Source organism: Agelaius phoeniceus, chromosome 29 (assembly GCF_051311805.1).
Source record: "Agelaius phoeniceus isolate bAgePho1 chromosome 29, bAgePho1.hap1, whole genome shotgun sequence".
Classification (NCBI taxonomy): domain Eukaryota; kingdom Metazoa; phylum Chordata; class Aves; order Passeriformes; family Icteridae; genus Agelaius; species Agelaius phoeniceus.
This window is the reverse complement of record NC_135293.1, coordinates 5,924,785-5,941,268: the sequence shown is the minus strand read 5'-3', so window position 1 is coordinate 5,941,268 and position 16,484 is coordinate 5,924,785.

Genomic DNA, 16,484 nt, shown 5'->3' with positions numbered 1-16,484 from the left:
CTCATTCAGTTATGGCTCCATCTCAGGAACAGTGTTTCTTCCTCTGGCCATGCTGAGCAGGGCACTCACTACACTTTTGTCAACAAGGGCACTAGACCTATGTTAGCCATGAACTAGAGCAACCCTGACCCCTCTCAGGAACCTACCTGAGCAGCTGCAATTCATCACAGGCTTCCCATGTGTTTTTACTTTTCCAGTATGAATTCAAACACACTCTTCCTTGGTTAACACCATGGCAGGCTTAGCCTCTGGGGGCAATAGGCATGGACACAGCAGCTTTCTGCTCAGCCAAAGTGGACAGGCTACACACATGCTCTCACACCAGGAAGCATGAAGGGTCAGGGTGCTGGAAATGCTGAGGTCAGGGTGTGGGGGGTGATCCCAAGGTACCAGGATGGCAGCATGCCCGCCCTAATTTCTCAAATCAATTTTCTTTATGGCCACTGGAGAACGCAAGTGCAGAGAGCCCAGATAACTTTTCAGAAGGCTACCTTGACACTGCTCTTGCCACCACTTACACCAGCACATATTATCTTCAGGAAGATTACACAGTAGGCACTGTGCAAGAGATGTCATATTGGAGATGCAATGGGGGGATATCAGCATGTCAGAGCTGTACAGGACAGAAATATGGTCAGTAATGAAAATCCTGCAGTGATACAGACAAGCAAAAACACCAGCCTCACTGACAAATTGGGACCAGCTCCAGCTCCCTGCCTCTAAAACTTTATTCTGGGGCCAAGCAGAGGCCTAGCATCAACATACCACCTGGAATAATGCAGGCAACTTACACCACTCAGAGTAGATGGCACCAAATATTCCTGGCCAATTTATACCCTGTGCTCCTGTACTGGAAACTTAAGAAACCAGCAATGCTACATTTGCCACCTCTGCCAGAAAACAGCACATTACAGGGAGCTGAACTGGGCAGTCCTCTGCAACTTGCTCTTGAAGAGGGGTCTGCCAGTGTAAGCAGAGGGGTCATTACATGGAACCCCCTCAGCACCAAAAGCCCCTTAGCTCCACTGAAGCTTCCAAAAGGCTTTAAAAGATGGAATAGGCTTCCCTAAGGGAGGAGCTGCAGGGTTAGACAGCAGAGCTTTCTGCATTCCTGTCTGGGACTAAGAGTGGGGGGAGTATTTGTAACCATAATGACTGATTCTCCAGCAAAAATACCTTGATCTCTGCTGTTCAGTAAATATCACAAATACCCAAATTGTTACATGCTTTGCATATCAGTGCCCACAGCAGCCACACTCCTTGCTCCCATTGCCATTCATGGACGGGGTGTCACTTCCCATGCTGGATGTGACCGGTGGTCTCTTTCCTTCTGCATCATGTTTGCTGGGTGCCATCTCAGAAGGTGAGTTACCCTTTTTCCAAGCTAAGTGCTCATGTGCAAACTAGAAATGAGAAAGTGCTAGGGGGGACAACAGGAATTTTCAGATGTGAGATTTATGCAGAGGAAGCAACCGTCTCTGTACAACAAAAAGTTTCCTGAAATATGAAAACATGAATTTTGATGTAAACAAAACCCAAAGGGAACACTTTTGCTGCTTATTTTTAATTAAAAAAAAAAAAAAAAAAGCTTTCAGGACCTTTACAGTTTGATGTAAACACACTCAAAATGTACTATCAGCCTCCTTCCTCAGCTTTGCCAAACAACCTTATTCAGACTTTCACAGCAACATTGTACAAATCCAGTATCAGTATCCAGCAGGATCAAACATTTAATGTTTCAAAGCAGAATAAGTGAGCATTTTCTACAAAGATTATTCTGATTATTGTTGCCATTCTGCTGATGAGATCCATCAGCTTCCAGCAGATCAGAGCCACAACAAGTGTTTCTATGACAGCTGGCCCATGCTATTGATACTTGTTTATTTCTAGAGCCAGAAAGGAAATATTGCAAGTGGAAAATTAGGCATCTAAGATGCAGGGCAGTGGTGGACCTTCCTCAGGTATTGTTCTTCTCTGCAAAGCAGCATTACTGACTGCCTGTACCTCACTGGCCTAAAATAATTAGAAATACAAAACTGCTGAATTGAGCCTATGTAGCCATTCCTTCCTTGCTAATAGTGTGATCCTGATGGAGGTAGGAGGGCTGCAGATGATATGGCTATAATAGTGAAGGCAGGCTATGAAAAGAGTAACGTGGCAGATTGTTTCATTGGCTTTCACCCACAGTCAGGTCTGTGGAAATTGGTTCCTTCAAATTGGCAGAGAAGAAATTGTATGTAAAATCTCGCTATGAAAAGCCAGTGTCCATAAAAGAGACAGAGGAGTGTGAAAAACGCCAATCACTTGTTTTTAAAAATTTAAAAGTTTAATAGTAATAAATGGTTATAAAAATAATAATATAATTAGAGTAATAATAATTTGGACAATTTGGATTAGGACAATATAAGACAATAGAAACAAGAGTTATAGACAGTCTGGGTACCTTTTTCTGGGCAGCATAAGCCCAAAAAAGGGCCCATGTTAACAGAGGATTAACCCTTAAAAACAATAACCTGTTGCATATTCATACATCTCATACATGATGCATAAATTCCATTCAAACACAGGATTCTGCCTGGTCATCATCAGCTTCTTCCTCTTAATCCTAACCAGCCTCGTCATGGCTGAGCAAGGAGGGAAGAAGTTCATTTCTCCTGATAAAAGAGCAATAAATTTTCTTTCTCTGAAAGATTTAGGTGTCCTGTGGCTGCTCTCTCGCTGTGAGTCCTTTCTTTAAAAAAATACCTTACATAGCATAGTTTCTATTTTAACATTTTTTTATAACCTAAAACTATATTTAACACACTACTTAATAAAATTAATACAACATAACTTTCTAACACAACACATATAAGATTCATTTTAATATTTGCAAAAAGCCAATCATAAAATATGCGTTTTTCACAGGAATCCTGCAACTTTATTAAAATCAAAAAAGGAGAGAGTCCACTGGGACATACCCCCGTGGGGTCTCTCGAAATTTTGGAGGGTGCAGCCTCTCTTTTTATCCCAAACTCCCGGCCGCATGTTGCCCTCTTCCTTTCCCCATTGTCTGAAGTACTAGGAAGGTAGAGCCTTCCCGAACTGCCTATTGCATATTGCCCCTTCAAAGTGTCATTTTACCCCAAAGTTCCTAAGTTCAGGCCTGTGCTGAGTCCCCCACTTGTCTGTTTCAGGAGTTGGGCTGTCTGGGCTCCATAACAAACCTGCTGCTTGAAGTTAGGGGAGAATTAAGACCCATTTCGAATATGTCAACCCATAGAATTGTTTGAAAAGACATTAGCAGACATTTTCCCTATCAAGGCCTCCTGGCTTGTGTTTGTGTCCTGCCGCTGCAGCCCAGCAGAAGCCCAGACGCCGGTACCGGCATTTCCCTGAGCCCGACGAGCGCCTGCTCCAGCCGTGCCGCTCTCCACAGAGCACCGGGGGCCAACCCGGACCCCGCTGTCTGCAGCCTGCCCGGACCCCGTCCACCCGGGCCTGGGCAGCGGCCCCGTGCTGGGCGTGGAACAGGCCTCGCTCGCTCGCTGGGGCCAGCGGAAGTCACGGGCACAAAGAAGGAATAAGGAACGAGCTGTGGATATGATGCTTGTGGCTAACCCCTCCTCTCCAAAGGCTTTCTTTCCATCTTCAAAAGCTAGTGCCCGGCGTTACCCTGCAGTTGGAAGTGGGCAGAACCTGTCATTCGACCTGAGCAGGCAGAGCTTGGTTCCTGAAAGAGTCTGAACTCCCCCCTTCCCCCGAGCCCTGCACAAGCTTTACTCCAGGTCTACAATTTGAAGGTATGGTGAGCACCCTGTAAAGGTAATACTCTGCTCAATTTTGCATGAAGACTTTGTTAATCATACAGGAGATCCCAAATGTGGGCAGGATTCCTGATCCAGGAAATCATTAAAGATGTTAGGGGACTTGAAAGGATCAAAAATACTCTTTTTTTATTTTTGGTTTTCAGAGATCTAGTGCATTTCCCACTATCACAGGAAGAGGGGAAGAGGTATCACTAATATAATTTGTCCTTACAGATTTTACGTGAATCCAGGTTTTGTGAACAGACGTTCATACACTTCTGACATTCAAAAAGCAGCCTGCTCTTGGACTGTAAAGGAGCTGAAGTGCCTAAGGCAATATATTGGCTATGCCACTGCTTTCTATCAATCTTTTACATATTCCTCTGACAGCTATGCAAAATATATATTTTAACCAGAACTCAGTATGTAATTTTTTTGTGCTCAATGCCTCGTTGGTTAGACTGAGCAAGCACAACTTCTTTAAATTTTATTCTCTTTTCTGACACCACATTTCAAATTATTTTACTCGGAAAGTGCTAACAGACCTTCCCATCAAGTGGTTTTTGAAACAGCGTTTTAAACATGTGGATGAAACGTATATGCATATAAAACCTCATCCAAAGGAAGCATATAATGGAATTGAAGCCTTACTAAATAACCTTGTTACTGCGTACCTAAATAAGATCCCTCAGAGAACACATCTTTCCTCAGGCTCGTTCCCCTCTTTGGCAGTGCCTAAGCATGTTTCCGCTGCGAGATGGACGACTGGCCTCCCCCCACCCCGCCGGGATCGGGATCGTTTGTGGAGGCACTTGCTCTGCATTTTCTCTTCCCTGCTGTGGTCGGAGGCAGCGGTGCCTTGTGGCCATCAGCAAGGGGGACGCTCCATTGTATAGGAGTGTTAGAGGAAACAGTCTAAATAATATTATATGTTAATAATGGATACTTTATTTGCTGGTTTTGTATCATTTAATTGCATAGCATTGCAAGGGAACCGGCAATAGCACATTCACAGTGTGTAGCATAGTTGCCAGGATTTAAAGCTGTGTAATTCCCATGGGGTTCATTCCCATTGGTTGGCACTGGCTGTATACTGGTGACCTGAGTGACATTGTAGTGCAAGGCATTTCTGCCCAGACACTCGCACGCTTTTCTCACTTCTTCACAGGGAGCTAAACGAGCCTGCTGTGAGCACAGCTGCAGATTAGAGAGGTAAGAGTGTGTTTGTGTGTGGAAAAGCACCGGAAAGAGGGGCAAATAAGTCAAAGGGAGAGGGCACAAAGGTTCTCAGACCATCAGCCGGGATTCCTGAATTCTTGAAAGGCTGGCATTTATTAGTCACTTTGTCATTCATATCTTCAAGTAAGAAGAGTCTGTAAGTCTGTAGGTTTGACCAATTTTACAGGGTTTGAGTTAACCTGAGATGAGGAGATGTCCAGAGCTGATCACTTAGCAGAGGTGCAAGGAGTGCGAGCATCAGGGAACAGGTTTCTTGTGCTCAGCATGCCCAGAGCTAAAGGAGAGGTCTGTTCTGTTGGTCCCCATGCTGGAGCCTCACCCTTAATGTTGCACTGCATTGACCGTCAGCAGTGCTAAAAAAATATTTCAAAGCAGAGCAAAGTGTGCAAGATACTGTTCTAGTGGCTTTTCTTATCACAGTGCTAAAAGAGGGCTGAGCAGATAGTGCTGGTATCCTGGCAAATGTACACAATTCATGGGACCAAAGCAGAGCAGCAGCCTGGCAAGCAGATAAACACACTGCTGGTTTGCTTCCCAAGTTCTTCAGCATGGTGTGCTGTGATGAAGAGGAGTGGAATTTTCCATCTGGTTAATCAGACTTTGCATGCCATCCTGCCGTCGTCGCCCCACCATCGATGCTTGCAGATGCCCATTTAGCTGCAGGCTATGAACGGTGAGATTTCTCAGGGGCTTCTCCTAGGTCAGGAACAATCACTGGAAAAGTAGATCAGAGAGCTCACAGAGGAGGTGGCCTGATAAGCTGGGAACGTGCCTTCCCTTTGGCTCAGTTTCTGTAATGAGCTGTGAGATAGCGTGTGTTGCCTCTGTTGACAGCTTGCAGCCAGCACAGCACCACTCCAAGCTTTTCTGAATAAGGACTTGAGACCCACATGCCTGCCTGAGCTCAGCCTAACACCTACAGGCATCTGGGGCCACCTCATGACACATATGCTTTATGATCCATGAGAGGGGAGGGGGAGAAAACTCCCTATGTGGGAATTTGGAAAGGATGCTTGGTTGGAGGCAGGAGTGATCCCATATACTGTGACTGCCTGTACATGACTGTGCTGTGTGCTGGCGCAGGACAGCCAGCTTGGAGCACCCTTCCCATCTATGGACACCTTCCGAATCACAGCCCAGAACTGTCTGTGCATGCTGCCTGCATGGGCCAGGGAGATTCAGGCACCAGATCTGTGCAGTCTTAGTGGGTGAAGTGTGCTCAACAAATCCTTCTGTAGCACCAAAGGGGGCAAACCAATCCCTGAGACACCAGCCCTGGAGAACTGTTTGAAGAGATGGCCATGCTTCCCCCTGTAATACTTCAAAGATGTAGCAGAAGGGGCAAATCTTATAAAGCTGAACCTGTTCAACTGTTAATTTGAAAGCTGCTTTATTGACTTCAGACTGCATTAATATGTTAATATATTAATATATAAAAGTGATTTGTCAGAAATCTTGCTGACAGGACAAGATACAAAGACAGGCAGATAGCTACATATGCCTTTGGTATAAGATACCATTTGACAACAAAAGCAGTTTGGCAAGGAGATGCACATAAAGCCACCTGTAGTCTGAAAGAGGAGATCCTGTATCATTCTGATACAGCTTCCAGGAGTTACAGCCTTCCACAATGGGAAAGATTTGGAGATTCCTGCTGGATCAGGGAACCTTTGAGTTCTCTGCCTGGGATCTTATGGCAAGGCTCTACCCCAAGGTGAACAGATATTTTGTCAAAATTAGGAGCCTAAGAAACACAGAAGAGTGTCATTAATGGAGTGAAATAAAGTGTCTGAAGAAGAGTAAGTTAGAATGTGGTTTTTCTAGACAAAACTTGAGAGAATGAAATACAGTCCATGAGGAATGGTTGAAAGCAGATGGTTTTAGGGGATTCTGCAATTCAGTGAAGGAAAGCAAATGGGTAGATTTCCTCTAGAGCTGTCTGCATTCTCTGAAGTCTTGTGCATTTTAATTCTTCTCCTTCCAGAAAGCCATTCAATAACAGGGTAGACTCCCTGTTATTGAATGGAAATCAAATTGCAAAATCAAACCCCAGAAGTCAACATAATGCTTCAGTCTGTAGTTTAAGATCTCACTTGGAAGGAGAGGAAGAGGAACCATGTGAATCCATGTTGAGGGAAGTGGTGATTTGAGGGAGCATCCGGAAAAAACTTGGAGGTGCTGCTGTCCCAGTGACTGCTGCAGGATCATCCACCTTGATTAAGACTTTCATATCACAGATCTCATTTGCATCATGTCTAACTGTGCCTGCAGGTGCTGTATGCATGAGTGTTTGCCTGTCCGTGGTGATTAAGCTTCCGCCTCTTGGTGTGTCAATGTCAGCATTACCATAAGCATTAGTAGCTTCAGTTCAACTCCTCTACAGCAGCAGCTGACTGCTTCTTCATAGTGATTATGCATCATTTCCAGGGTCAGGTAGACCCAGGCTTATATAATTTGCCTGAAACTGTGGTGAATTCATGACCACCAGAAGACAGTAATGCAGGTTCTAAAATTTCTTTAAAATAGTATATTCTACTTAAAAGAAAATTAATTAAAACAGGGCTATTCCTGTCCTGAAAAAGGAGGTCAGATTAGATGATCACACATGGTCCCTTTTGTCCTTGTAATACATATACAAATACACAGCATTGGGTGCTGTTGGAGAAGAGCACAATGCCAATGGTAATACGATATGGAGAATGGCAAAGAAAATTGGCCAAGTTAAATCTGGACAAATATATTATCAGAGCAGCAGAAGTGAAGCCTTTCCATCCTGTTTTCCCAGCTCAGAGGAGGCAGACACCCCATAGCAGTATCAGATCAAGCTACTTAAAGCAACAGAAAGGCTTTGTGACATCATCTGGTTTGTACAACTTATCCATAGAGGATGCCCAAATGAAAGTGACATGCTGTTGTTGCAAAATCATGCAAGTTATTCCCCTGAAATGATTAATTCCTAGTTCAGACATTTCAGTCTATTGGCATGGAACAAGGTGTATGTGAAAGGTGCTCTATTGCAGAGTCTTAGCCACAGAAACAAACCATGCTCAGAACAAATAATAATTGTGTCCACTACTGTTCAGAAGAGTGTTGCTGCTACTGCCAGTGATTGTTTGCTTTTTTTTTTTTAATTGCTTGGCTACATCAAACAATATAGTGTAACCTAAACATAGCTCCTCTCAACACAGCTGTTCTTCCAGTTTTGGCCTTCCTACTACCATGGTTGTCCTATGGGATAACAGCACTCTCTACTGAAGATTCTTGGGTTACCAGGGACCTTCTAACATCACTCAAGCCAGAAACTGTTCCAGAGTGATTGCTTCCAACACAATAATCTTTGCTTCTTAAGAACCCAAGTCTTATTCTTGGGTGGGATTCCCTTCTCTCTAACCATTCTTTGTTACCTCATCATCACCCACCTGTGGTGGCAGGGAGTCTGAGGAGTTAGGGAAGAGCAGCAGGAAAGTGCTGCTGAAGAGAGAACAGAGCAATGAAAAGACAAAGTGAGAAAAACTACAAAGGTGAATAACCCAAGCTCACTAGAAATAAGTCTGGGTGCACTGTGCCGATGTCAGAGAGATGGTGTGCTAGTGAGATCCTTCAGACTGTAATCTCCATGCTTGGGGAAGGGATGGAGATTGAAGTGGCAGCAAAGAAGCAAGGGTTATTGATGGGTTAGAAACCATGCAATCATCTGAGAATGGTCACACAGGAATTAGGGCTTCTCCCTCCAAAAAGATGGTGGGATCAATAGGCCAACTGACGTGCACCTACACCGGTACCCACAGCATGGACAACAAACAGGAGGAGCTGGAAGCTATGGTGCAGCTGAAAACCTATGGCATAGTTGCCATCCCAGAGGCATGGTGGGATAACTCACATGACTGGAGTGCTGCAATGGGTGGCTGTAGACTTCTCAGAAGGGACAGGCAAGAAAGGGGAACTGTTGTGGTAAACCTCCGTGTGAGGGAGTGGTTTGACTGCCTCAAGATTAATGATGGCAATTGATGCCACAAGACTTTTGCTTTTTATATATATTTAATATATTTATAGCTTTGTAGACTATTGTTTTATTATATAGTTATATAGTTTCATAGTTTACTTCAGTACTTTTCCAGTACTCTGTTAAAACAGATACATTCCTGGAATCCTATTCTAATCTTACTTCAGTGAACCAAGGCCATTCTTCTGCTTTCCTATGTATGTAGACTTAAACAATGTGGGCCTAGAACCAAGAGGGGAGGCTTCAGTAGGAGGCTGAACCAAGGGGGGAATTAACTTCTTATTGGGGATTCTTGTCAACTATGCTAATATACTAAACTTATAAAAGTGTCATAGCCCTATATCACATGTGCATTCAGTATGCATTCTGCTGTGCATTTTGGGCTGATAAAGGCATCTCAATGATAAGGTTGAATGGTTATGTTTATGGTTAAGGGGGAATGTCAATGACTGTCATAGACTGACCAACCAGGAAGAAGAGGCAGACAAAACCTTCTATAAACAGCTAGATATTCCCCACAATCACTGGTCCTTGGTCTTGTGTGGGACTTCAGCTTAGCCAGATATCTGCTGGAAATACAGATAGACTTTTCTCTCTACACAGTGGAGAGAAAAGAGTCTATGAGGTTCCTGGAGTGCATGGGAGAGAACTGCCTGACACAGCTGGAAAGTGAGACAACCAGGGAAGCTGCCCTGCTGGCCTTGCTGTTTGTGAGCAGAGATGGACTGGGGGGGACGTGACAGCTGAGGCCATCCGGACACAGCAATGATGAAGTGACAGAGGTTTTGATATTGGAGAAATAAGGAAGGAGGACAGCAGAACTGCCACCCTGGACTTCTGGAGAGCAGACTTGGGTCTGTTTAGGAGACTGATTGAGAGCCCCTTGGGAAGCAGCCCTGAGGGGCAGAGGGGTCCAGGAAGGCTGGACACTTTTCAAGAAGGAAATCTTCAAGGCACAAGAACAGGCTGTCCCCATGTGCTGAAAGACAAGCTGGTGAGGAAGAGACTGGCCTGGCTGAACAGAGAAATTTGGCTGGAACTCAGGGAGGAAAAGAGCATTTATCACCTGTGGAAAAAGGGGCAGGGAACTCAGGAGGACTTATGAGGATGTTGGGAGGTTAGGCAGGGAGAAAGTTAGAAGGGCCAAAGCCTAGCTAGAAATTAATCTGTCCCATGCTGTAAAAGATAACAAAAAGTGTTTCTATAGATCCATCAGCAACAGGAAGGCCAAGGAGAATCTCCATCCCTTATTGGATGTGGTGAGAAGCATTGCCACAAAGGATGAGGAAGAAGCTGAAGTACTTAATGCCTTCTTTGCCTCAGTCTTTAACAGCAAGAACAGCTGTCCTCAGGGTAGCCTGAACTAGAAAACAGAGATGGGGAGCAGAATCAAGACCCTAAAATCCAAGAGTGAATGGCTGTAACCTGCTATGCCACGTAGACCAGCACAAGTCCAAGAGTACAGCAGGAGGTGGCAAAAGAGCTCACCAAGCCACATGTTTTACCAGCAGTTCCCAGTCAGCCAGAGAGGTCCTAGGTCACTGGAAGTCAGCAAATGTGAGGCACACATATAAGGATTGGAAGAAGGATCCAGTGAACTACAGGCCAGTCAGTGCCATGAAGCAGATCATCTTAAGGTGTCACATGGCATGTGTAGGACAACCAGGGTATCAGGCTCAGCCAGTTTATGAAAGGCAGGTCCTGCTTAATCTCCTTCTATGACAAGGTGACTGTTTAATGGATGGGGGAAAAGCTGTGCATGTTGTACACCTCAACCTTAATAAAGCTTTTGACACTGTTTCCCACTGTATTCTGGACAAACTGTCTGCTCATGGTCTGGACAGGTGTGCTCTTTATGGGTAAAAGCTGTCTGGACATCTGAACCAAGAGGGCGCTGGAGAATGGAGTCACATCCAGCTGGAACCAGTGGTGTCCTCCAGGGCTTAGTTTTAGGCTCAATCCTGTTTCAAGTTTTCATCAATGATCTGGACAAGGGGATCAAGGACACCCTCAGTCATTTCACAGATGACACCAAGCTGGGTGGCATGTTGATTTGCTGGAGGGCAGGAATGCTCTGCAGAGGCAATTTGACAGGCTGGATCAATGGGCCAAGGCCAACAAGGCAAAGGGCTGGGCCCTGCCCTTGGGTCACAAGAACCCCATGGGACAATCCAGGTTTGGGGTAGAGTGGCTGGAAAGCTGCCTGGTGGAGAAGGACCTGGGGGTGCTGGTCAATAGTGGCTGAACGTGAGCCCAGGTGTGCCCAGGTGGCCAAAAAGGCCAATGGCACCTGGCCTGTACCAGCCACAGTGTGGCTGCAGGACCAGGGCAGTGACTGTCCCTCTGTGTTAGGCACTGGTGAGGCCCCACATCAAGTCCTGGGGTCAGTTTTTGGCCCTTCACCTCAAGAAGGTCACTGAAGGGCTGGAGCATGTCCAGAGAAGGGAGCAGAGCTGGGGAAGGGTCTGGAGCACAAGGCTGATAAGGAGCAGCTGAGGGAGCTGGGGGGGCTCAGCCTGGAGAAAAGGAGGCTCAGGGTGACCTTACCACTGTCTACATCACCCTCACAGGAAAGTGGAGCCAGGTAGGGGTTGGGCTCTCTACCTGGGGAACAAGGGACAGGACAGTAGCAAATGGCCTCAAGCTGCACCAGGTGAGGTTTAGACTGGAAAAAATTCTTTACTGAAAGGGCTGTCCAGCCCTGTCACAGCTACCCAGGGCAGTGGTGGAGTCTCCATCCCTGCAGGGTTTAACGGCCGTGTGGATGTGGCACTTGGGGGCATGGGTTAGTAGTGAGCTTGGCAATGCTGGGGGAATGGCTGAACTTGATGATCTCAGAGGGCTTTTTCAAACTGAAAGATATCATGGAGACCATGGAAAAAAAAAAAAACACCTAAGGTTTGATCCTCACTATTTGAAAGCATGACTCAGAAGGAATGGAGTTAGATCAGACAAGGCAGGAGATGAAGGGTTAAAGTCAGATGGCATTCATGTCACTCTATTGTGTGTATTCAGGTAACATGATGGTCTGAAATGCCTCTTCCTGAGCAGATAGCAGTTTTTGGAAATAAAGGGACAGTCTTCGTATGTACAATGCTTTCTTCTGCCTCTGTGGCAAGGCACATCCAACTTGTGCTGTATTGAAGTCTATTCTTCTCCATAGCAGGAAAGTCTCTTATTGGAAGATTTTGCCTGAGTTTCACGAAGAAATAATATATTTGTAAGGGCAATCCATGGGAGTTGTGCCGCCTGTCATTCTGGCAGAATGTATTTCATAGTGCTTCAAAGGGTGTACAAAGATGGGCCCTGATAAATGCTTCTACCCACTATGAATTTGCTTGCATTGCACTCTCTAAAGAGAGTCTTTAGAGTGGCCTGAGCAATTGGGCACATGTAGAATTCAGCTGTTCAGACTTATAAGAGGTGCAAGAAAACTTACTAGAGTAATAAAGAAGAATCTCATATAGGTATAAATAGTTATGTAATAGTTAAAATGCCAAAAACACACAGAGAAGGCACCTCTGGTATGTTGCCGAAACAGACAGTGATCTTCCAGCCGCTGTGACAAAGAACATAAATCTTGTGCTGATATTCAGCCAGGCAGCTGATGACTGTTGGCATCTTCACTGAAACTTCATTCTGCACAGAAACTGCAACCGTGCAGTGGAGAGAGCTGCTAAACCTGGGAGTCTGAGAACCAGGGAGGCCAATTGTGTTGTGGAAAGCACAGCCAACCACAGGCTGCAAGAGGCAGAGCAGAGGTGGGAAGGAAGGAGAGATGCAGCCTGATCATGGAAAGGAAGAAAGGAAAAGACAGTACCACATTGGCATTGGAATTGTCTCTGTGCAGCATAAGCAGTGGAAGAAAGCTGCATTCCCAAGTCATGGGAAAACACAGTCATGGGAAAATAACTGTATTATTCTACAGTAGAATAATACAGTAGAATAAATGTACAAATACAATAAGGCAAGTGATAATAAAAAGGTTTTAAGAAAGAACTTGTTTGTGACATCAAACCTGAATCAAGTCTCAAGTAGCTTAGGGAGAACAACTGCTAGTTTGTAGGGCAGCAGACAAGCACGGGGCTGGGAGGAAGAGTCAGAGGTAGATTAGGGCAGGGAAGAAAATCAAAATGACTCCTCACCCCTCTTTTCATGCTATGGGAATCAGGTGAGTTTCCACCAGGGAACCTCTCAGGATGGGAGCAGGGGGTTTATTTTACAGTGGCAGTGCAGTTTCTCAAACTGTTTGAAGAAAATGGTGGTTTTGAAAAGTCAGGTATCAGAGTAACCACTGTAAGAATCTGCAGTTTGCAATAGCTGTGCCTGTATAGTGATTTAAAGGGATTGCTAAAAAAAAAAAAAAAAAAGTACATAACAAATCACACAAAGTCCCAATGCAGAACTCCTAGGAGTGTGCCGCACAAGTTCCCAATTTCCCAGTGTACCTGGAAGAAGCAGGGAGCATGAGCTGGGATTCAAAATAGCTAAAATGCCTCAGTCACACATACTCTCAGTAGAGCCAAGAAGAAAATGAGGGCACTTTAGAATGACAGAAACTTCAGCAATTCACAAAACTTTGTCTCACTCATCAGTTGAACTTACCCAGACAAAATTTGGGGGTAATAATTTTTGTCATTGAATATACAATTTTTAGCTTCACTGTCTTTGTTTTGTTGTCCCATCAGAAATTCTAACAAAATGTCTTGGCAGGTGCTATCAGTGAGAACAACATCACATGCTCTTTCTCTTTTAGGGCCCTGTTCTCCTTGGCCCTTGCTCCTCCCTCCAGGCTGCATGCAGGAAAATTCACCATAGCAGCTTGGCTACATGGGGACACTGCAGAGCATCATGAGACCTTGAAGTCTATAAAAAATGAGGTAAAAAAATTATGAGAGGCACTCCCATGAAGAAAAACTACAGCTCGGGTAGGAGTAGATTTACATCAGTCTGATCCAAACCAAAATATTTATTTACATTTATGAATTTTCATAAGCTTCATGTATGGTAAGAGTTGAAATTTTGACTTTTTGTTTAAAAATAGGGCAAAAATAGATGTTGAGAGATTGGTATTTCCCATAGGAAGGAAATTCCATTATTTGAGTAGCTCTGTGAAACATGAAGGAAGTTCATTTGCAGAAAGTCTGCTAACTTGTAATGAAGGTCACAGCTGCATAATTGGACTCCGTTCCCAGGGCCAGTGAGCAATGCAGGAGAAAGAATTAATACCAGCCCCCAAATTAAGGTTACTGTAACAAGGAGAACAAGACTATAGAATTGCAAAATCCAGGGAGGGGAGGGCTGTAGGATTGCTTAATACAAAAAGAAATCACATCTTTCCTCACAACAATTAGCAGCAAGGAATATCCCAGTGGCTTTTTACACTCCAGCAGAAAGTATCCATGTCCTAGGACAGGTCTAGGTATGGATGGTCCATATGCATCCTCCCAGTCACCACATGTTTAGTTGACAGGGCTGTGACAGTTTCCTGCCATTCATTACATCATGGTCCTGAAGGGTTTTTTCCCAGCAGTTCAGAAAAACCAAGCACTTTCAAAAGACTGATATGCAAAGTGCTTGCTGGAAGCCAGGAAAGTCATAGGACAGTGGATGCAACGATCTGCTTGTGTTTTGTGTCCCAGCCCCACAGCCTCAATGCCTCCTCCAGGTTGTGTGTCCAAACTGGACACTCTACTGCATGCCAACAGAGACTGACATGGGAGATTTACCTTATTACATTATGAGTCAACCCTTAGCCCATTTATAGGTGTTTTTCTTTTTAAAGATCCAATAGAAATTAGTCTTTCTAAAAAGTAGAGGTGATAAAGAAGGACTTGTTCTGCTGGACCTGCAAACCTGTCCTTTAGACACACAAGCCCTTTGTAAAAATTTGTCTCAAGAGTTATTTGCGCAGAACTTCACTCGTTTAGGATCTGGGTCTTTCCAATTTGGGCAGAGATACTGATGCTGTCTGGATTTATACCTTTCTTTCTTTTATATATATTTTCTGTATTCTTTACACATATATTTGTAGCTTTGTAGTCTATTATTGTAACTTAGTTTCAATATTTTCCTAGGCAGAAATACAAAACAAATTCCAGTACCCTTACGCTGTCTTGGTTCTCCTTAGAAACCAAGGTTGAAACCAGCTCTTCGAGACATATTTTTATAAACAGGGCCTGGTCCTTATCTGAGGGAGGAGGATTTAGATGGTGCTAGAGCTAGGGGGCACTACTTTATGGAGTGTACTTCTAATTGGGGGAGGGTCTTGTCAGATATATTAATTTGCAGAATCTATAAAAATGGTACATGGGTTACTTGGGGCAAGCATCTTCAGCATTTTTCACCTAATGGATTGTGGACCTAAGGTTCCTTATATAAACACACCCCTTTTTATCATCCTGTGTCTGGCTTCTGTTTCTAGGAGTAGAGAAAAGGGCATCAATACAGACCAAGGACGCGTCTAAGGATGGAAAGGGTGCAAAACTGCCCTGTCCCTATGTAATATATTTTGTCTACTTGTGGAATTAGCTGAAATAATTTTGAAAGGTGCTTAGTGGAGGAAATTTCCAGGGGGCTGATTTTGGAAAGCTGTTTCCCATCAAGCCCCTCCTTTATCTTCAAGCAGCTGTGCAAGGATAGCATCAGAACACACTCTGGAAGGTGACTCCATGACAGGAGGTGCAGTTGCCATGTCTTTTGTCATTGCCTCTCACAAGGTGACATTGTGAGTTTTCTTTTTACCCATTGTTGAAAACTTAGAGCATCATGTAGCCTCTGATGTGGATGATCAAGTGGGCCTGGCACTTCTAGAATGAGGAGAGACTTGGGAGAGTTAGCTGACCATGGAGTTTGTACCCAAGGATTGCTCTACCCTGAAAAGACTGCCTAGGCATCAGGCAGCTCCGTCCTGAGGGAGCAGAGCTCTTCACCTCCTCCATAGCTTCAGGCTGCTGCTCTGTGTCCTATTTAATGACTTAAAGTTGCCTGGAAATTGCCACAGGTACAAGTCAAAATATGGAAAAAGTTACCAAAAGAGAAGGTTTAAGGCACTTGTCACTGCAAGTTTATGGCTTAAAAAGGCCTATGGGTGCTAACCAGGGGATTAAAAACCAGGGTAGGAATTAAGAGAGATTCTAGGAGCCAAGCTGGACTTCAGGCATAGGAGGTGGAAAGGACAACCATTCACTGTTAGCTAAACACTGCTGTCTGAGGTGGAATCAGCCAATAGAACAGCATTTGAGGGGTGGCCAAGTGTGCAGCTGCTCTTCCACTCTGGGTAGTACCAGAAATGCACTAGTCCCACATGGGAGTGCTCTGCTACAGGTCATCAGCCCCCAGCAGTGCCAACAGTGCTGTCAGGGGCCCTTCTGCCACGGCAGCTTCTGGTCAAGCTACGTGAGCAGCAGGGGCATGAGGAATAGGAGATGCCCTTTCTCTGGGACTGCCTCAGC